At 49.2% G+C, this 6926-nt stretch overlaps 1 long non-coding RNA gene and 1 other non-coding gene across 2 annotated transcripts; one reads left to right on the top strand and one right to left on the bottom strand.

The window, feature by feature from the left end:
* Positions 1-2992: 2992 nt before the first annotated feature.
* On the top strand, positions 2993-3094 carry LOC114671135 (U6 spliceosomal RNA). Its single transcript, XR_003721031.1, has one exon. It is a non-coding gene; the product is annotated as a U6 spliceosomal RNA (small nuclear RNA).
* Positions 3095-3484: 390 nt separating this feature from the next.
* On the bottom strand, positions 3485-6877 carry LOC144332841 (uncharacterized). The gene is made up of 2 exons (XR_013401027.1): positions 4153-6877; positions 3485-3652 (listed from the first exon to the last, which is right to left on the bottom strand). It is a non-coding gene; the product is annotated as an uncharacterized LOC144332841 (long non-coding RNA).
* Positions 6878-6926: the final 49 nt, after the last annotated feature.

The following is a 6926-nucleotide window of genomic DNA, read 5'->3' as shown; positions in this document are numbered from 1 at the left end:
GTGTGAATTTAAAAAATAATAGCTGTATTGAGACATAATTCACATGCCAAGCAAATCACCCACTTAAAATGTACGATTCTCGAACTTGTCTCAGAGGCATGAAAAAAATGTACAATTGAATGATTTTTAGTTATTCACAGACTTGTGCAACCATCACCACAACCAAATTTACAACATTTAGAACATTTTCAAAGTTAGGACATAAAGAAAGCTTAGCCATTAGCAGTCATTCCCCTTCTGTGGGATTTTTTTTTTTTTTTTGAGACGGAGTCTCTTTCACAAAGGCTATTAAATCTATAATTAAAATATATTAATATTAAACTATTAATATATATATTAAAAATATTCCTGGTTGGGTGCAGTGGCTCATGCCTGTAATCCCAGCACTTTGAGAGGCTGAGGCGGGCGGATCACTTGAGGTCAGGAGTTTGAGACCAGCCTGGCCAACATGGTGAAACTCTGTCTCTTACTAAAAACACAAAAAATTAGCTGAGGGTGGTGACAGGCGCCTATAGTCCCAGCTACTCAGGAGGCTGAGGCAAGAGAATTGCTTGAACCTGGGAGGCAGAGGTTATAGTGAGCTAAGACTGCACCACTGCACTCCAGCCTGGGTGACAGAGCGAGACTCCGTCTCAAAAAAAAAAAAAAAAATTATAGATTTAATTAAGCATTTTCTCCTTCCTTCATGGTCAAACCCAAGTGCCTACATTTCAGGATTAGCTCTTCCCTGAGAGGTCTGCTCCACAGAATCAATGCCACCAAACAATGAGGTGCTGACTGGCACCAAACAATGATGAGGTGCTGACTGTTTGTGGCACCATGCTGGGAACAGAGACAGAGAAAGGATATAAGTTGATGGGGCACTGAATTCTGGCTCCATAGAACCCTAAAATTTAGCACCAGTTCAGAGACAAGCCTTTGAACAAGGTTAAATTCTGAATTTCTATCTTCATCTGCAAAGTAGGGTGAGTAATCTCTTCTGTATTTTTCAGGATTGGAGTGGGCCAAATGAGAGAATATGTGTAAAAGCACCTTGAAAATTGTTGTTTTTGTTTTTGTTTTTTTGAGACAGAGTCTCTGTCACCCAGGCTGGAGTGCAGTGGCATGATCTCAGCTCACGGCCACCTCTGCCTCCCTAATTCAAGCGATTCTCCTGCCTCAGCCTCCTGAGTAGCTGGGATTACAGGCCCATGCCACCACGCTCGGCTAATTTTTGTATTTTTTAGTAGAGACGGGGTTTCACCATGTTGGCCAGGCTGGTCTTAAACTCTTGACCTCAGAGATCCACCCGCCTCAGCCTCCCAAAGTGCTGGGATTACAAGCATCAGCCACTGCACGCGGCCGCACCTTGAAAATTGTAAGCCTAGGCTACAGGAGGAAATCCTGTCTCTACAAAAAGCACAAAAAATTAGCCAGGCATAGGGGCATGCCTCTGTAGTCCCAGCCCCTTGGGAGGCTGAGGTGGGAGAATCACCTGAGCCTGGGAGGTCAAGGCTACAGTGAACCATGATAGCACCACTGCACTCCAGCCTGGGTGATAGAGTGAGACCCTGTCTTTAAACAAAGAAAGGGGCCAGGTGCGGTGGCTGCTGCCTGTAACTCCAGCACTTTGGGAGGCCGAGGCAGGAGGATCACAAGGTCAGGAGTTCGAGAGCAGCCTGGCCAACATAGTGAAACCCCATCTCTACTAAAAATATAAAAATTATCCAGGCATGGTGGCACGTGTCTGTAGTCCCAGCTACTCGGGAGGCTAAGGCAGGAGAATCACTTGAACCCTGGAGGTGGAGCTTGCAGTGAGCCGAGATCACACCACTGCTCCACCTTGGGCAACGGAGTGAGACGTCATCTCAAAAAAAAAAAAGAGAAGAAAAGAAAAGAGGCCAGAGGCCAGGGCCGGGTGCAGTGGTTCACACCTGTAATCCCAGCACTTTGGGAGGCCGAGGCGGGCAGATCACGAGGTCAGGAGATCGAGAGACTATCCTGGCTAACACAGTGAAACCCCGTCTCTACTAAAAACACAAAAAATTAGCGGGGTGTGGTGGCGGGTGCCTGTAGTCCCAGCTACTTTGGAGGCTGAGGCAGGAGAATGGCGTGAACCCGGGAGGCAGAGCTTGCAGTGAGCCGAGATCACACCACTGCTCCACCTTGGGCAACGGAGTGAGACGTCATCTCAAAAAAAAAAAAGAGAAGAAAAGAAAAGAGGCCAGAGGCCAGGGCCGGGTGCAGTGGTTCACACCTGTAATCCCAGCACTTTGGGAGGCCGAGGCGGGCAGATCACGAGGTCAGGAGATCGAGAGACTATCCTGGCTAACACAGTGAAACCCCGTCTCTACTAAAAACACAAAAAATTAGCGAGGTGTGGTGGCGGGTGCCTGTAGTCCCAGCTACTTTGGAGGCTGAGGCAGGAGAATGGCGTGAACCCGGGAGGCAGAGCTTGCAGTGAGCCGAGATCTGCGCCACTGCACTCCAGCCTGGGGGCAGAGCAATACTCAGTCTTAAAAAAAAAAAAAGAAAGAAAGAAAAGAAAAGAAAAGAGGCCGGGTGTGGTGGCTCATGCCTGTAATCCTAGCACTTTGGGAGGCTAAGGCAGGTAGATCACTTGAGGTCAGGAGTTCAAGACCAGCCTGGCCAGCATGGTGAAAAGCTGTTTCTACTAAAAATGTGAAAATTAGCTAGGCGTAGTGGCACATGCTGGTAATCCCAGTTATTTGGCAGGCTGTGACAGGAGAATCGCTTGAACCTGGGAGGCAGAGGTGGTTGCAGTAAGCTGAGATTACACCACTGCACTCTAGCCTGGTGACAGAGCAAGAGTGTCTCAAAAAAACAAGGAAGGAAGGAGACAGAGAGAAAAAAAGAGAAAGAGCAAAAGAAAGAGAGAGAGAGAAAGGAAGGAAGGAAGGGAGGAAGGAAAGAAAGGAAGGAAGGAAAGGAAGGAAGGAAAGGAAGGAAGGAAGGAAGGAAGGAAGGAAGGAAGGAAGGAAATTATAAAGTAGTGCTCACTTGGGCAGCACATATTCTAAAACTGGAATGATACAAAGAAGACTAGCATGGTCCCTGCACAAGGATGACATGATTTAAAAAATTCTAAAGTATGCCAGGCGTGGTGGCTCAAGCCTGTAATCCCAGCACTTTGGGAGGCCGAGGTGGGTGGATTACCTGAGGTCAGGAATTTGAGACCAGCCTGGCCAACATGGTGAAACCCTGTGTCTACTAAAAATAAACAATTAGTTGAGTGTGGTGGCATACGCCTGTTGTCCCAGCTACTCAGGAGGCTGAGGCAGGAGAATCACTTGAACTCAGGAGGCAGAGGTTGCAGTAAGCTGAGAAAAAAAATTCTAAAGTATTATTAAGGTATTATTATTGAAGAGCTGGCGATTGATTCAGCAGAGGAAAAATATAGAAATAACAGAAATCATTACTAAAGATACACAAGCATGTACAACCATAACTACATTTTTTGAGCACTCACTATGTGCTAAGCACTGTATTTTTTTTTTTTTTTTTTTTTTTTGAGGCGGAGTCGCTCTGTCGCCCAGGCTGGAGCTCAGTGGTGCAATCTCGGCTCACTGCAAGCTCTGCCTCGGGTTCATGCCATTCTCCTGCCTCAGCCTCCCAAGTAGCTGGGACTACAGGCGCCCGCCACCACGCCCGGCTAATTTTTTTGTATTTTTAGTAGAGACAGGGTTTCACTGTGTCAGCCAGGATGGGCTCGATCTCCTGACCTCGTGATCCGCCCGTCTCGGCCTCCCAAAGTGCTGGGGGATTACAGGCGTGAGCCACCGCGCCCGGCCGCTAAGCACTGTATTAAGTGCTGTATGTGAATCGCCCCTCATTGATTTTTACAATAACCCTGTAGAGTGTTGCTATTATTTTTATTTTACAGATAAGAAAAGTGATCCTTAGAGGGGCTAAGTCACTCACTCAAGGTTACATGGCTACTAACTGACAGTCGGTGAGGAGGTTTGGACTATGAGAGGACTGCATTTATGGTCTGTCAGGGAAGTTGACCCTCTCCACAGGGTACCAGTTATTCAATAACCCTTATAGGCAGGGCGCGGTGGCTCAAGCCTGTAATCCCAGCACTTTGGGAGGCCGAGACGGGTGGATCACGAGGTCAGGAGATCGAGACCATCCTGGCTGACACGGTGAAACCCCGTCTCTACTAAAAAATACAAAAAACTAGCCGGGCGAGGTGGCAGCGCCTGTAGTCCCAGCTACTCGGGAGGCTGAGGCAGGAGAATGGCGAGAACCCGGGAGGCGGAGCTTGCAGTGAGCTGAGATCCGGCCACTGCACTCCAGCCTGGGCAACAAGCGACACTCCGTCTCAAAAAAAAAAAAAAAAAAAAAAAAACCTTATAAAGCAATCCCGCCCCTTCACCCAGATTTCTTTCTCTCTCTCTCTCCATATTTTCTCTGAACCTTTTCCCTTTTGCCCTTCGTTTATCTCTCTGTCCCCCCCAACACACACACACACACACACACACACACACACACACACACCCCCCCCTCCAGATTCTTCTCATAGCTTCACAGATCAGCTCTGGGATGGATGCAGAGGCTCCTGTTTCCATGGCGACGCGGGGAGGCTGGTACACCGCACGCCAAGTGTAGGCGAAGCAGAGAATTGGCCGAGGATCCAAAGGTGCCGGCAGTAACCAGGCTCTGGGAAAAGGGATCGATGAGAAAGCCAAGTCTGGATGACTGGACCTCCCTTGAGCTCCAGAAGGACCTCCACCCCCACCACGCCCCCTGCCCTCCCTAAGCTCCTAATTTGGAAGTCGAAGACGGGAGAATCGGGAAGAGAAGTGAGGGGGCTCCAAAGCAGAAGCCACCACCTCTAACTTGCTTTGAAGACAAAGCCTAATCGTCGGTGGGAAGGCTGCCCAGTGGGCGACGGCCCCCTCCCGAGGCCCCTCCGCCTCGCTCCCTCCCTCTCCCCGCTCTGACCTCAGTCGGAGCCACTGGGCTCTCGGCCGGTCGCTGAAGGGGAGCCGGGTAACCAGCAGGGGGCAGAGCCCCCCGCATTAAAGGCGTGTGTGGGCCTGCTTCTCTGCTTCCACCTCGCCCCTGCCTTCACTGGGATTATTTTCAGCTGACAGGCTGCAAAGGCGCAGTAGGTGGATTTCAGAGCGGGAGATGGGTTCTGGCAGGGGCTGTGAGCCTATGAAGCGTTGGTCTTAAGCTGTGGGCCCCACTGAGGAGCCGCGTATTAAGGACCACAGAGTCAAGGGCTGAAGCAAGGGGCACTTTAACTTTTTCTGGCAAAGGTTTCTTCTGAGGTTTTTCTCGATCCATTGAAAACATTTAAAACACTCTAATTGTGAAGAGGAGGCTTATTCATTCGTTCAATAATGTTTATTGAGTATCACCTATTATTGTCATGATGGATGCATCCAGTCAAAAAAGAGTATTTACAGAAAGCTTACACACACTGATTCTTAACCTTTTTTAGGGGGCAGGGGTGTCACATATCCTTTGAGAGTATGATATAAAAAATACAGATTATCTCCCAAAAAGAATGCACTATAAGCATACAAACATTTTCATGTGATTTTGGGAGCGTCATGAACCCCTGGCAGCTAATCCACGGGCCCCAGGGCATAAACCCTGGTCTATTTTGAGCCGGGCTCTGGGCTAGGCACTAGGGATGCAACAGCAAATTAGATAAGCACAGTCCCTGCCCTGCCTGGGTTCTGTAGGCACGTGGGAGGCACAAAGAGATGCTTAAAATATAGCGCCAATGACTGTGCTGGAAGACCCCAAAGGAGGGCCACTTACCTAGACCCAGGGGCTTCATGGAAGGCTTCCTGGAGTGACAGGTAAGCTGAGAGACCTGAAGAAGGAGTAGGAGCTGGCCAGGTGAGGACCTGGGGAGGAGCACTTTGGGCAGGAGGGAAGCACCTGGAAAGGCCCTGAGAGGGAACAGCAGACCTGAGAAGCTGACAGCAAGCCCTCGTGGCTGGCTCAGAGATGCCAGGAGCAGGACTGGTGAGAAATGAAGCTAGAGCCATAAGTGCCATATGTAGGCCCTGGGATGCAACAGAGAACAGGCAGACAGCTGCTCTCCTCAAGGACACTGACGAGAAAGCCGGTGGTTATGATGCAGAAGTGTTAAGCTCCACATCGGGAATGAGCATTGGGTGGTATGGGAGTATGTGGATGAGCACCGAACTCAGCCATGGGGATCAGGACCAAGGCTCAGAAAGCGGGGCTCTAGATGCAGGTGAATTAGTGATATATTTAGTGTATTCAGAATACTCTCAGTCTCTGAAAACAGCTGGAGGGAAGAGGTGAGGGGAGAGGAGGAGGGAGAGAGAAGGAAGGGGAGTCACCAATACACCTTGATTTAACTGCAACCAACCATTAGGAACATCTTTTATTCTGGTGGTGAGGAGGGCTGAGTGGGGATGAGCTCAGCTCTACCTATTCCCTCTTTTATGTTGCCCAGGCTAAACTCAAACTCCTGGGCTCAAATGATCCTCTCCACTTAGCCTCTTGAGTAGCTGGGACTACGGGTGCATGCCACCACACGTGGCTGTTTTTTTTAAGTACCAGAGTTGTGACCAGAGGAAGCCTTGGACAAAAAAGTGGGTGAGTAGAGAGAACAGCAAGCTGGGCCTCTTGCTCCCTGCTGTAGACCTAGGGGTGGGACTGGGAGAGCATGGGATGAGCTAGGAAAATAGGAGATGTTGTAGTGATTTATTGCTGGTGATTTCGTTTAAGAAACAGTCTGAGTCGGGCACAGTGGCTCATGCCTGTAATCCCAGCACTTTGGGAGGCCAATGCAGGAGGATCACTTGAGCCCAGGAGTTTGAGACCAGCCTGGGCAAATAGTGAGATCCTGCCTCCAAAAAAAAAAAAAAAAAGAAAAAAAAACCACTCATAAACAGTAGCGCCTTCTTGTCCATGGTCTTCTCTTCCATAGT

Source organism: Macaca mulatta, chromosome 11, assembly GCF_049350105.2.
Source record: "Macaca mulatta isolate MMU2019108-1 chromosome 11, T2T-MMU8v2.0, whole genome shotgun sequence".
Lineage (NCBI taxonomy): Eukaryota > Metazoa > Chordata > Mammalia > Primates > Cercopithecidae > Macaca > Macaca mulatta.
Note: the sequence above shows the minus strand (reverse complement) of the source record. Positions and strands in the feature narration are given on the sequence as shown.